Source organism: Manis javanica, chromosome 1 (genome assembly GCF_040802235.1).
Source record: "Manis javanica isolate MJ-LG chromosome 1, MJ_LKY, whole genome shotgun sequence".
Taxonomy (NCBI): Eukaryota; Metazoa; Chordata; class Mammalia; order Pholidota; family Manidae; genus Manis; species Manis javanica.
The window spans coordinates 147,639,146-147,654,016 of record NC_133156.1 but is presented as its reverse complement, the minus strand read 5'-3'; the positions used below and the strand labels follow the sequence as shown (position 1 = coordinate 147,654,016).

The following is a 14,871-nucleotide window of genomic DNA, read 5'->3' as shown; positions in this document are numbered from 1 at the left end:
TCCAATGCCCACCCACAGCTTTCCACTTTCCTCCCAGGGCCCATGCAACACCCCCAAACCCCCTGATAAAAAAGCCAACATGGGAGTGGTTACTATGACCTGAGGCTGCTGCAAGGCAGCGAGGCCTGCATGGGAACCAGGGAGCCGGGTCCCTGGTAAGGGGGTCCCTGCTGGCAGTGGTACGAGTCTGAGGGCGTCTGGCAGTGCAGGGCCGTGAGCGTTGGCCAAGGCAGCGACGTCGGCGTCAGTGGGAGAAGGCATTGGAGGGCAGCGGTGGTGGCAGGCGTCTAGGGCAGGTGTCAGCGAGAGGCATCGGCAGGCAGGGGCAGGAGAGAGGTGGGCTCCGGGACGGGTGGCTGCGCTTTGGTGGAGGGAAGCAGCGTGGGAGGCTATTGGCTTTGCATGGCGAGGGGAGCATGCTGGGCGTCAGCTGCAGGCAGATGCCGTCCCCTTATGCTGCTGCCCCTCCGCCCCCGGAACAGATACCAACTAACACGGCCAGCCGCCGCCAACCGTCGCTCACCACCACCAGTTGCCGCCCCCAACAGACGCCATCGCCAGCCATGGACGCTGCCCTGACCTCCCACTGCCAAGGCCGCCAACGCCTTGCCCTCGCCTCTGGCTGTGCACCAGCCGACGGCAGCCTCGGAGGTCCGCCTCGGGCACAGACACCTGCGTGTCCCACCCTGCAGACACCACGGCCCACCATGGAGCACAGCCCGTCCCCGCTGCCTCCCACTGCTGACCCCGCTCCCCGCCACCCGCCGCTGCCTCTGCCGCCTCTCACAGCGCACCTGCAGACGGCGGGTTGGACTCTGCCCCCAGCCGCAGACCCCGCCGCTGAGGCGCCCCAGCCCGCAGCTCCCCGCAGCAGACTCCTCCCTACCCGATCCCTCCCTGAGCCAACGCCGCCTGCCCCCTGGGGATGGCTGCTTACGGTGAGCTACCGCTGGGAGAACCGGCCTGAGTGGGAAAGAGGGCGCAGGGTTCTTGGCGAGGTGGGCCCCGGAGCTGGCGGGAGGCAGCAGCTGTTGGCTGCGCAGGGCTTTGACGGGCAACGGCGATATCAGCGGGAGGAGGCCACGGCGGCGGCGGGGAGGCAGCCAGCGGGGACGGTGTGAGCGGGAGGCACTGGTGAGCAGCGGGCCGGCTCTGGCGGGAAGCCTCCCTCTCTGCAGCACCTGACTGCACAGTTGGAAGGAAATATGGCGGGCACCGGAAGTAGGCGGTGCTGGCCAGCGGAACGAGCATGCACGGTGGGCAGCGGAAGTGGGCGGCGCTGGCCGGTGGGACAAGCCTGCGCAGCGTCCCGTTACGGGCGGACCCCACCCCCAATCCCCAACGACGGAGCGTGCGCGCATCAACCCCACACTCCCCTTTCTGTGCAGCATCCATGTAAAATAAAAGATGGTACTCACAGAACCCAAGAATGGGCTAACAGTTACCAAAGGGAAAGGGACTGGGGAGGATGGGTGGGAAGGAGGGATAAGGGGAAAAAAGGGAGGACATTACTATTAGCAGACATAATGTAGGTGGGGGCACCGGGGAGGGCTGTACAACACAGAGCAGACAAGTAGTGATTCTATAGCATCTTACTATGCTGATGGACAGTGACTGTAATGGGGTATGTGAGGGGACTTGGTGAAGGGGGGAGTCTAGTGAACCTAATGTTCCTCATGTAATTGTAGATTAATGATAGCAAAATTTAAAAAAAAGACAGCATACAACAAAAATTTAGGAGCTCAAACTAAGTTAGCAGAAACAATATTCTGGGAAAATCTTGGTAGCCGAAGTCCAGGCTTCATGCCAAGGCCTCCTCATCATGTCTATACACATGGAGAAGCTGGAAGGACAGGGTGGGAGGGTAAAATATGTGAACAGGAGACAGTACTTGCACTGAGCTGGCAGAATAGACAAGTATACTGGACCAACACAGACACACACACACGCTTCCCCTAGAGAAACCTCGTCAACGAAAGGAAAGGTAACTTAAAGGCCATTAGCTTGGAGTTGGTTTGGCCCATCCCCACAGCTCAGCAAGGCAGGATGTGGCTCCAACAGGGCGGGGGATGTTATCAGGCCACCTCAGAAGGCTTGGGAACAGCTCTCTCAGGAAGCCAGCTCCACTCAGACAAGGCACACGGACACCCACACGAGTCAACAAGCATCTATTGAAGACTCCAAGTCCCAGTTCAGTCCCTGCCCTCGGAAAGTACAATCTACAGGGAGAGAAGTCTCAACAGGTCCTGGCCTGGTGGTGTGGACAGGCCACCAGGAAACTCAGAAGGGTGTCAGAAGGAAGTGAGGTCTGAGCCGGGCTTGAGGAATTTCTCCAAGTGAGACTCCAGGGAGAAGGGAGCCTGGACACAAGTGGTGTGTGTGGTGGGGCAGGGGCGGAGGCTACCACAGGACATGGACAGCTGTGAAGGGACTGAGGGACCCACTTTCAGAGGCCTCCAAGCCTAAGAGCGGACTTCCTTGGCCCAGTGGACAACAGGAAGGGAGTGGTATTTACTGCAGACCCCTGGCTTAGCACCACCAGCACTGTCACCTCACTGAGCTGGATGTTCCCCCTACACCCAGCTGCCCTCACAGAAAACACTGCTTCCTGATAGGCTGGATCCTGCGAGGGCCAGAGAGGGCAGGTCTCAGGGAGCAGGCCGCACAGCAAAGCAGCTGAGCCACCCATATGTGAGGAGAGCAGGACAGGAATGGTCAGCAGAACATAGGAGGCCCAGAACACCCCTGGGAAAGGAGCAAGGGTCCACCCTGCAGTGCACAAAAGACATGGGGAGAGAAGGTCATAGGCATTCAGTCAGCCCAAACAGCAATCCATCAGCCACTCAGCCCCAGGAGGGCAGGGCCCCACACAGTCCCCCTAGGGACGACACCAAGAGTCCTAGCATCTCGGGTGACCCCACAGCCCTTGTCCTCTATCACTTCAAGCCCTGACCACATACATGTATGCCCAGCCTCTGTGTCCTAGACTTGAGCATAAGGATGGTCTTAGTGATCACTGCATTCCAGGTCCTCAGGACAGGGGCTGACACACAGTGGGGGCTCAGCAGCTATCTGATGAGTAAATGAACCCAAGTTAACTCCTTAAAGGCTGAGGTTGTTCCTTTAACAATTAATTGAGAACCTGTGTGCCAGACATGTTATTGGTGCTTGCTACATAACCATGAGCAAAAGAGCAGAAGAGCCCTGTCCTCCTGGGGCTGACAGCCCAGAGGCCACATTCACCTTTGTGTCCCCTTTACACGTCACAGTGCCCCCACCCCCTATGCAAGGCTCACTGAAGCAGAATGAATGGCTAGGAGAGGACTGTGGGGGGCTGGGTCTCAGACCTGGGTTGAAGCCCTGGCTCTGCACTGACTAGTTCTGAGCCCAGCTAACACCGACTGTCATCAGATGCAGGCCGTAAGCCGCACGCAGTGCACCAGAAGCCCTGTCCGCATCCACGCTCCCCAGTCCCCTGCAGCCACTGCTGCCCTGCTGGCTTCCTCCCCCTGTACAGGAGTGAGTGTCTGGACCTTTCCATCAGTCAGGTTGCTTCAGACAATGCTGATGCCTAAAACAGCATCAGCTCATTTATTCCTCAAAACAGCCTTTGAGATAGACAGAGGCTGGGAGAAGCTGACTACCTCACCCAAAGCCAGACAAGCAGTAAGATGGCAGACCTGGGATCAGAGCCCAGGTCTAACAGGACAAAGCCCACTGCTTTCTCCTGCACCATGCTCCTTTCCCCTTTGCTACAATGCCTCCATCCACCTGACAGGATGAGCTTGCCCAGGACTGAGGGGGTTCCCAGGACGAGGGATTTTCAGGGCTAAACTGGGGAAGTCTCGGGCCAACTGAGACAAGTCAGTCATCCTAAAGCCTCAACTCTGCCCAAAACCCTCATCCTGGTGCTCTGCCAGGCCTTACCCACTGCCACCTAAACCCACCCGAACCTTAGCCCCCCCAGGAACCCAGCTGCACCCTGTAGCCCTGTAAACGATGCTGTCATTGCTCTCCTCAAGGAGACATTCTGTCCCACCACTTGGACAGTCATGTTCACAGCCTAGTACTAGGACTCCCGGAGCCACAACCACCTGGGAGCTAGTTAACAATCCTGCTTCCTGAATTCCAGCCCCACGAAGAACCCCCCAAAGCAGAAGTTGAGCCCACCCTGGGAAACTGAGCTGCTTACCAGCCCTCAGGTGACTCAGCTGCCCAGGCTGAATGACTGCCTCAAGCTGTGAGCTTCCTTCTGGTGCTAAGTGCAGGGCTGTGAGTAAACAGAGAGGCTCCCAGACCTGACTGATCACACAAACCACCTAAGGCTCGATTTAAGGATGCAGATCACCCCTACCATGGACCAGGGACCCACCACGCCAGAGCAAAGGCCTGAGAATCCATAACGCCCAGACTCCCTTAGTTCGGTGTTACTCTGTGCCTGTCCACAGACCACCAACATTGGCATCAGCTGGGAGCTTGTTGAGACTGCAGAAGCCCAGCCCTGCCCCAGACCTGCTGCATCAGAATCCCCATGAGTGTGGCCCTACAATCTGGGTTCTAACAAACTGGCTTGGTGAGTCTTGGATCCAACCAGTTTAGAAAAGTATTAGTGCCGTAGAAAGAATAATGGTACTAGAGTCGGAAGCGGGTAGAATCAGCTCAGGACGTCTCCAAGCCTCGTCTGCTCATGACCTGGCTGAGCACTATGACCTTGACCCTGTTTCTTGCAGTTGTGATGATCAACCTTGTATAAGTTCATGTCCAGAAAATGGCACACAACAAAAGCTCAACAGATGCTTGCTCATTCTTTTTTCCTACTGGCACTGTTTTTAACACCTCTGAAGTCAGGAAAACTAAGGTCTCAGAGGATCAAGTGATCGCACAGGTCAGTCAAAGGGCAAATGCACATGGACTCTGACCTCTGGCAGGCTTCTGAAAGGACTAAAACACCTGTTCTGCTTAGTTCTGACATGTGCACACCCTCTGCTATGCTTGATGAACAGGGAAGGACCTGAAAACAGGAGGGTGATAGGGGCTATAGCCACACCATGAGGTTTCCTGTGGCTGTGGCTGCCTTTATGTGTTGTGTGGCCCTCATCTAACCCCATGCTTCCTGATGGAGTACCCAGTTCAAAGCTGGCCTGGCAGCTGGGAGTGCCCCAGTTAGAATGCCTTCAGCAGCAAATACTGACTGAACACCACTCAGTATGTCTTCAACAAGGCATTCATTCTCTCACACAAAAGGGAGTCCAGGGGGGTACCGCTCCAGGCGTGGAGCCATCAGCAGCTCAGCAATGTCGTTGGGAGTCATGTTCCTGTGTTCCTGCACTACCCACCCTCCATGGGCCAGCCTCACTCCTAGGCCAGATACCCTCATGGCCACGAGAAGGCTGCAGCTCCAGGCCTCAAAAGTGAACAACATTCCCAGAGGAAAAAGAAAGACCATCCTTCTTCCCTCTTAGGCATGTATGGAGCCCACTCCTACCACCAATGCCTCTAATGTCTCATTGGCAGGACCTAAGTCACTCACATGCTCATACCTCAGCCAATCCCAGGCAAGGGAGCAGACCCACGAGGCCAGAGCCCAGGGCCACCGACAGTGAAGCAGGAGGCAGGCAACTGGAGAGGCTGAGAACTGAGCAAACTTGGACTCAGTCAGGAAGACAGTGAGCGCAGTGGAAAACACCGGTCTGACAACCTCTGGCTGTCCTCAGGCCACCTGACAACACCAGCCCCAGAGGTAAACACCAATCCTCACAGAACACCACTTCTCAGGGACAGCCACTGTACTTTGCCCCTCACTTCCTTTCCAAAGGCCCTTCTCACTTCTCCTGTTCCGACTGCTGAGGCCTCCTCTAGAGAAAGTCCTGTGGGCCAGTTCAGCACGGCACACCAAGTGTGAGCCTGACAGCTCATGACCACACACACACAGCCCTCTGTCCTCTCGACACCAACCACCTAGGTGAGGAGACAAGGCGCACACTGAGACGGGCGGTGTCGGGGAGAAAGAGCCCTGAACTGGGAAACGGGGGACGGGACAACAGCACCCGCCAGAAACCGCCGCTGAAGGCTCACCCCGCACAGGCACCTGACCGGCACTTCTAGGAGGGGGTGCTGGTTGGGGTTTTTCCTTACCTCTCATCTGGTCTTTACAACCACCCTACAAGTTTGGCACTATTATTACAGGTTCATAATCCCTTATCCATAATTTTTTAAATCCAGAACTCTCTAAAAACCAAAAGCTGATTTTTGTTGTTCATTGATTGGGCAGCAAAGCCTCCACTGAACCAACACAAAACTATGATCTATCACCCCTTCTGCAATGACAACTCATACGTTTTGAATCAGAAATACTGACATGTTTCATGCAGTGCTGCCCCTAAACCCCACCAGCAGCGCCATATAATCTAGTATATGTTCCACATTCTGAAAAATTCTGCATTCAGAAACACGTGGCCCCAAGGGTTTCAGAACAGGGACTGGGGGTGTATATTACTACTCTACACAAGGTGAAGTAACTCTCTTAGGAAAAAGCAGAACCACACTTGGAACTAAGCAATTGAACTCACAGGTCAGAGTTGTGACCCACTGTGCTTCCACCACTTATCCACTGGTGATTTTATGGAAGACACCCCCCTACCCCCAGTAGACCTCATCTGTCTTCTCATCTATAAAATGTGGAGCTTGGACTAGACCAGCAGGTTTCAAATGTGGTTTAAAGCCGATTAGCACTTCCTTCAAGGACACCTTAAGGAAAAGTGCCACTGCTCCAGTGAGCAGGGCCTGCCCAGCCCCAGGCCCTGAAAGGGTGTTCCCAACAGGGTTCCACAACAACAGTTTGAAAACTGCTATGCAGTGATCTTTCAGGGCCACCTGGTTCTAACATTATATGGTTGTCTTCTCGAGGCAAACAGCCTTTCCCGTGAAAGGAGGACACCTGGAAAGAACATGAACCAGACCCTGACAGACGGACAGGCTTCTGACCTGCAGAGAGGACTCCAGAGCCAAGCAGCACACATGCAGGTGGGAAGACCATAAGTAAGGTGTGTGAGAGGTTCCGGGAGGCCAGGCCAGCCAAGGGGGTTCCTGTACCAAGGTGACAGGGGGACATACATGCTGGAAAGGTTGGCTGATCAGGCAGATGAATGTCAGGAATCCTCTTCCCTACCACTTGGAGCATGAAATTCCTCCAAACAGGAGGCCAGGGGACAAGTTGGGTTGTCCCGGCCCCACTGTGTACAACCACAGACTCACAGTCCTTCTGCTCTCACTATAGCAACCAAGAGCTCCAAAGCTTAGCTCAGAGCCATCAATATGCTATTGTCAAATAAGTGACTCTTGTGATTCCAAAAATCAGAACATATGGTCTGCCACAAAGAAATGTCCTTCAGAGGACAACAGGACAGAGTAAGAGCAGGACGGCTGCCCTGGGCAGGCCAGAATGGAGGGTCACCAAGGTCTCACTGGTGTCCTTCCCACTATCTGGGGCAGTATGACTCCCAGGAGTCTGTAGCAACCCAGGAATGTCAAGAAGCCATTCTAAACAACAGAGCCATGTTCTCAGCCCTGCAGACTCTCAGGCTGTTTCCAAAGAAGCCCTTCAGGCCAGTGGGGGGCCCCCCAGTCCACCATTAACTCTACCCTCTTTGGGAAGGCTCCAGAGGCCTTAGTGAGACCAGAGAGTGGTCCAGGAGCCCAGCCTGCCTCCAGGAGGGGAAGCCCCAGGGCTGGCAACAGTGCCATAGGGAATATCAGCTATTGGCAAATGCAAGAACTTCATTCCCACTCAATGGTGTAAATACATTTTATAACTAAACTTTGCCCTAGAAATATTCTTTGTTTTAGGTACCATTTCCCTACTTACCCATCACCAAGAGGTAATTAAAGTGTCTCATAATCACATCTAATCAGAAGGGCAATGATCCCTTAAAGGACAAACTACCATTTGGGGCCTAGTTGCTCTCTCTCAGTGAGCTCACTAACTGAGCTCCTGTAAGAAAATTAACAGATGGGCAAAGGGAAAGAGAAGCAGACACTGCCTCAGAAGGGAGTAGCTGGCTGTCAGGGCTGGCTCGGGCCTCCAAGATGCCTGCTTCTGTTACTGAAGGATGTGGGAGGCATGAGTTCAGGTGTGTCACTTCTAGCCAGGTCGCCCTCCCAGCCAGGTGACATCAAGGACTTGGCCTGCCTTGCCTGGGGTTACAGCTAGTCAGCAGAAGGAAGTGAACACCAGTATTTTGCATATACCAAGGTTTAAGTATTATCAACCCATTGCATCCTCATAGCCACCCTAGAGGAAGAGGATTACTAACCCTATGGTACCAATGAGGAAACACAGGCTCTGACGGGTCAAGTGACCAGCTCAAGGTCACCCAGCCAGCTATAGGCAGAGTCCGAATAAAGTAATAGTTTCTCACAAGGCAATGAATCTCGCCATTGGGAGACTGGAGGGTGACATCCTGGGGAAAGAGGGCAGCTGAGACCTAGTCTTGAATGGAATTTTCTCCCACCACCCCTTAACTTGTGCGATTACACTCTTGCTAGAACTCATCAGGGCCTGGAATAAAGCTGCCACTCATTTTGCTTTTTTGAGATGGAGTGATTAAAGGGGTGATCATGGGGCAGTATAAGGCTGAGAAGGGATTTCTGGGTTCTGTTTTCAGCTTGGCATTTGCCCTTTTCTTCCTTATCCACCTCTTGGCAGAACTGTCTAAACCTGTTTGTCTCCAAGGAGTCAGGCTGGAGCAGCATGCTCTGAGACTGTCCACTATTTAGAGCCCTCGTGGTCAGGGGCTGCCAGGCTCCCTTCCCGTAGAAACCAAAGGATGCTGAGGGGGAGGCCCACTGCAGGCAGCAGCATTGGGATTGAGTGCTTCCTCTGCTCAGAACCCTCCCATGGCTCCTACCTCACTCACAGAAAAGCCAAAGACTTGACCATGACCTCTGAGGCCCCACGTGATCTGGCCCTGCCACCCCTCTGCCCTCATCAGGCCTCTGCCCTTGAGGCCCCCTCCCTGCAACACACTTCTCCATCACCTCAGGTCTTACTTATCTCAGATGCTGCCCTCCTAGTGAGGCCCTACCTGGCCACCCTATTTAAACCAGTAGTCCTGTACCCCCACACCATCACACTCCCAAAGCACTGTCTCTCCTCCCCTCTTTATTCCTTTGCTATCACTAACCACTATCTCTCATCCTGTAAATCTGCCTTAATGATTTGATTTATCTGTCTCCCTGCCCCTTCCCCACTGGAATGTGTGCTTCCTAAGGAGGGGATGTTTATCAGTTCTGTTCACTGGTATATCCCCAGTGCCCAAAATGGTAACTAGCACATAACAGGTACTCATTATATGTGGAATGAATGAATGAATGAATGAATGACTTGCCTACTAAGGCATCAGGCTCTGTGCCCAGCCCTGGGAGTCATTAGCTCCTTCGATCCTCCTCACAACCCAGACCAAGTAAGTCTTTAACTCTCCGTTCTAAGATGAGGAAACTAAGGTTCAAAGTGGTGAAGGATCTGGCTAAGGACACAGGAAGTGGCACTGACTCAGGCACTGCCCTGGGTGGTTCCAAACATGATGGTCTTTTCTGCCTGTGGCTGCTTTCAGACTGTCTTAGTACAACACACAACATTAATTTGCTTTCCTTATTCTCAGCAACAAGTGCTGTAGCTTAAGGATTTTGCCAAACATGCCCAGAATCTGATGTCTAGTGTAACCAAAAGGATTTAAGGGTGAGGTGGTATGATCAGATCTATACTTGTAAATTACTGGCTTTAACTGCATCAGGACCTCTTCTTTCCCAATTCTATCCTTAAGCTCAGATAATTCCTAAGACTGATTAAAAGTTATGATAGAGTGTACGTTTAAATAAAAGATGAATGCTTTGGTTGAAATATACACTCCTAGAAGTCCTGGTTTCTGTAGTTTGCAGAAGTCATGCCTATGGAAACCTCTTGAATATTCAGTGACAGTAGTTCTTAATGTTTATATTATTGTGGTCCCCAAAGGAGTAATTCTGTGGCTTCCCTATCTGCTTCATTATATCCTTGGGAACTACACTTCTATTATTGAATAGCTCTTTTCATTTGTATGCTTTGCCTAGATCAAGCCCAAATTGGCCTGTTTAACCTCTTGTGCAGCCTTCTGGAGAGTTTTTCTATTACCTCTTCTACAGGACTGATCCCATGTCCCCCCTTCAAATTTAGTCTTGTTCACAAACAGCCCCATTTCCTACAATAGCTCCTCATGTGGTTGTGTTGTTAGCAGAAAAAGGGAAACAGGAAGGGTGATCTGATTTGGTGGTGAATAAGATGAGTTCAAAATTGGGTCACTCGGAGGTTGAGCTGACCTCTGAATAGAAATGTACCCCAGCAGGAGGCTATGCAGGAGTGGAGCCCAACTCACCCGAAGATAGACAGTTACCCTTATAGAGGGCTTGATATACTATGGGAGTGAGTGTACAGAAAGGGCTGTGGTGGTGAGGAGAGGGGCAAGAACCATCAAAGAAGAAAAAGCAAGTGAGCCGGGGGCGGGGGAAGATGGGAAATAACAATTAGTAAATATCTACCAGAGGCCAGGCACTGGGCACTAGGCAAGCACTACCACATTCCCATCTCCCATTTCTGGGTGTCATTCTTCCTGCTTTACAGACAGAGGGAACAAGACTCAGCTGGGTAACTTGTCTTAGGGCAAGAGAGCCCAGCGGCTATGAACATCTGTAACAGTGGGGCTGGGGGGCCCAAGGAGGGGCAGAAAGGCTTCCTGGAAGGATGGAGCAGAGGTCATCTACCCTAGACTGACTTGATTCCCAAATCCATGCTTTCTCTAGCCCCGCAAATTAGAAAACATCTAGAAAGGAAGAAGAGATCAGCACAACTGCAGAACTACAAGAAGTTCAAGAGATGGGGCCTGGAAGAGGCAAAAAATCAGACAGAATGGAGCCACTGTGACCCTGAAGGTGGGCTTTCTGCAGACTGTGTGATTGGGAATGAGACCGGGTGGGGGACATGTGGGAAGGGACAAGAGCCTGTAAGCACCAATCATGTGTTTGAGAAGAGTGGCCAGGAAAGGAAGGAGGAAAATGCTTAGGGGTAGTGGGTGTGTGGTGGGGGCTTTACTTTTTTTGTTCAGTTGTAAGTTTTTTTGGAAGAGTATGAGAAATTGGTGGTATCCAAAAACAGGATTATTTTTCTGACCAAAGATCAGAATGGAATAATGACAGGCTCCTGGCAGAGGGTGGGAAGGGAGGAACTTATTTGGCAGGGCGCTCACCCATGTGAGAAAGGCAGGTTTGAAAGTGATATTTGAGGGACAGGCAGGAAAAACCTTGACTGAAAAAGAGGAGCGAAACACTGTGGAGACTGAGTAGATAAGGAAATGGAACCTCCACCAGTGTAGCAGCCTGGAAGCCTCTACAGGAGAGAGTAGGGGTAAATCTCATGGCCCCATATGACTCTGAAATATGGCTATCACAGAGAATGGCCAAAATTCAAATAATTGTATTTGATAAATACAACATCTATTACTACTGAATGTTTCCTATGTGCAAATGTATTACCTATCCACATGGCATTCAAATGAATGAAACTGAAGTTCAGAGAAATGAAGTTAATTTACTCAATTCACACAACTTCGCACAACCAGAAAGTTGCAGTCTTAACTCAAACCAAGTTTGTCCATTTCCTGAACCATCACCCCTACTGAGTCTTCAGGCTGGCAAAGATGACCTCAGGGAACATATTTGAATGAAAAAGATGAGTATCAGTAAGAATTCCTTTCTGAAAGACAGTAACCAACAGAAGCAGTAGAGAATGAACTTGGGATGTCTGGGGAGAGGTGTATCTGTGTGGGAATTCATAGTCTTGGGGATAGAGGTTGGGTGGTGAGTCACTGGACAAGAGCTCATCATAGAAGAAGCTAAGAAGGTACAGGTTACAGGTTCTTGGCCCATGAACACTATGGATAGAGAAGATGTGGCTTTCCTAACATGGATCTCAAAGCTGGTCTAATAGAGGCAAGACAGAATGGTTTCTTCTATCATCTCTTGAGCAGTAAAAATCTCATGTACTAAAAAGCAGAGCTTCAGATTATTTCTTGAGTTTCCGGGTAGACAATATGATCTCCCGAAGAATACAGACAGCAAAAAGAAAATCCCATCTTGGGCTGAATTAGCTACTTAAAAAAGAACTAGTTGAGAAGTGGAAGGAAAGGAACTTTGGGGAAATGAGTTACTTCATATGAGCCAGGCAGATCAGACATAAACCTGGACATTAAGAAGGCACATTAAAAAGCAGAGAAGATGTAGATCAAAGACTGTAAAGAGAGGATACCTTGAGTAGACCAAAAAGTTCACAAAAGCAAAATTGTGAAGACACAACCACAATCAATAGGCACAAATAAATAGATTGAGAAAATGGACATGTTGGCATATATATTAGTATGTTATCAGTCACTCAGAAATGGCTGTTGTATAGTGGTCCAGTTATTGAAGATCAGAGATGGATTCCCAAGGGCCAGGCACCATGAGGGAGCTCTGGAACACAGAGAAGAATATATGACATGATTCCTAGCTCTGAGTTGTATACAAAATTGTCTCTCCAGTACTTAAAACAGAGTAAGGACTCAAAAGTGTTCAGGTCAGCTTGTGGAAGAACCAAGTGAAATTCTATAAATCAATTTTATTGTGTTGAGTCTGATGAAAAGATACTGTCATTATTACAATAGCCATCATTTATTAAGTGGGTCCCACATGCTAGGCAGTTTGAAGTATTTTCCACGCATTTAATTTTTACAATAACCCCAAAAGTAGGTATTATTAATATCCATATTTTATCCTCATATGATAGAGAGTTGATTAACTTGTCCTGCAGAAGATGGTCTATAATCATTACTGTAAGTGAAAGTGTTACCTTCAGCAAAGGCTGATTCTCTTTGTATGATATTCAGGAATCGTGAAATCCTACTGGAAGGAATTTCATTATAGTGGTTTCTGGGTCTGTTACTGCATCATATGGATCCTGCTTTACTCATGGGGAGACGCATATCCTGTTAGAAGAGAAATCCTGCTTCCCAGGTTTGTTCTCATTCTTGAGTCAGTTGACTTTAATGCTGAGCATCTATGCTGTGATTGTTCCTGGGGATCTGAACAGTGCAGCTGAGGCACAGTGGACCCGGAGCAGGAAGACTTGGTATACAGGGCCTGCCCTAGGGCTTGGACAGGTCACCTGCCACCATGGAGACCATCAGCAGCAAGCTTAGATCAGGACTTTGGTTCATGGTCAGTTCTGTCTCACAGATGGTAAATGACTGTGCAAGTTAATGTCAGCAACCCAACCCCACTGCTCTGGACTGGACTGTATCCCCCCAATTCATATGTTGAAGCCTTAACCCCCAGTGTGACTATAATTGGAGTTTGGCCCTACAGGGGGGGTCCTTATGGTTAAATGAGGTCATAAGCATGGAGCCTCATCCAATAAAACTGATGTCTTTCTAAGAAGAGGAAGATAAATTAGAGATCTCTCTCTACATACATGCACAGAGAAAAGGGCATGTGAAGACACAATGAGAAGGCAGCCACTTACAAGCCCAGAAGAGAGGCAGGCCTCACTGATAATCAACTTGAATGGTACCTTGCTCTTGGTCTTCTAGCCTCCTGAACAGTGAGAAGATAAATCTGTTGTTTGAACCAACCAATCTCTGGTATTTTGTGATGGCAGCTCTAGATGATTAATAAACTTGCCAAGCCTGCTTTCCTACCAGGTGGGGACTAATGATAATACATGCTCATAGCCGCTGTCTGCTCATGTGTTCTAAGAAAGGCCATGTAAAAAGCTGAGGGTAGTGCCTCGTGCACAGAAAGAGCCTGATGATTTTCAGTTATGTTATTAATACTGAAATGTAGTTTCTTCCCCAGTATCCTGGACATGACAGTCCTACTTCCTGCACAGTAGTTATGCGTATGCAATGAGACCTGCGTTTCTTAAGTCTTCCTTACCTGACAACAGTCCAACAGGACAGAGTGTACACACCCACCTGGGGACAGGGGCATGACAAGAAAGGTCTACTGGAATGATTTTTGAAGTCTCATGTTTTATCTTAAAAACACATATGCATCTTGCACTCTAATTCATATATAGTTGTGTTTGCTTTAATTCATAAGATGTTTGCTGTAATTTATCAGGTAGACAACTTATGATCTAGATAGATAACTTGGTCTTGTGTGCCTCAGCCACATGACCACTTCATTCAAATTTTGAGAAGGCCTTTGCAAGTCAAAGAACTGTCCTGACGTGAGGATTTAGTAGATTCTTTTTTAAAAAACATTGCAATTAATTAATTTGGGGTGTACCATAAAGTGTGTTTCATATTACTAATTAACTAACTGAACCAACTGCTGTTAGTGAGCTTCTACTATGTGCCAGCGGAGCAACCACACAGATCCACTCCCAGCCTTCCAAAAGCTTACAGTCAGGCTGGCAGGTGGACACCAAACACACATCCCAATAACTAACTGTTAAGAGTTATGGCACATCATGACAAGAGTTGTGAAGGAAGTATGCTAGAAAAGCCTACAGCACCAGGGGAGATGGTAAGAGCCCTAGAACATTCTAAGTTCCAACAGATTCCTGGGAAGTCCAGATTCCTAAGAATACTCTGGAGGCAGCCTCCTGAAGTGAGGTGTCAGTTATTATACTTTTAAAGCTCAGTTATTGTCACCCTTGGTTTGTCTAAGGAGGATATTGTTTCCACAAGTCTGGGAAGGCTAGGTATGGATTTTTATACTGGGGACCAGACAGGGTGATATTTGACAACTTTCAGGGAGGTGATGGACTTGGAGGCAGTGCTCTTTGCCTTAGATATATGATAT

General features: G+C 50.0%; 1 long non-coding RNA gene across 2 annotated transcripts; it reads left to right on the top strand.

The window, feature by feature from the left end:
- The first annotated feature begins 367 nt into the window (after positions 1 to 367).
- On the top strand, positions 368 to 14,437 carry LOC108397136 (uncharacterized). 2 transcript variants are annotated; one of them, XR_005060591.2, is made up of 5 exons: positions 368 to 938; positions 5,515 to 5,740; positions 6,907 to 7,023; positions 10,834 to 10,962; positions 12,951 to 14,437. It is a non-coding gene; the product is annotated as an uncharacterized lncRNA (long non-coding RNA). The 2 variants fall into 2 exon arrangements; XR_012131992.1 differs by having other exon boundaries at positions 10,834 to 14,437.
- The last annotated feature ends 434 nt before the right edge of the window (positions 14,438 to 14,871 follow it).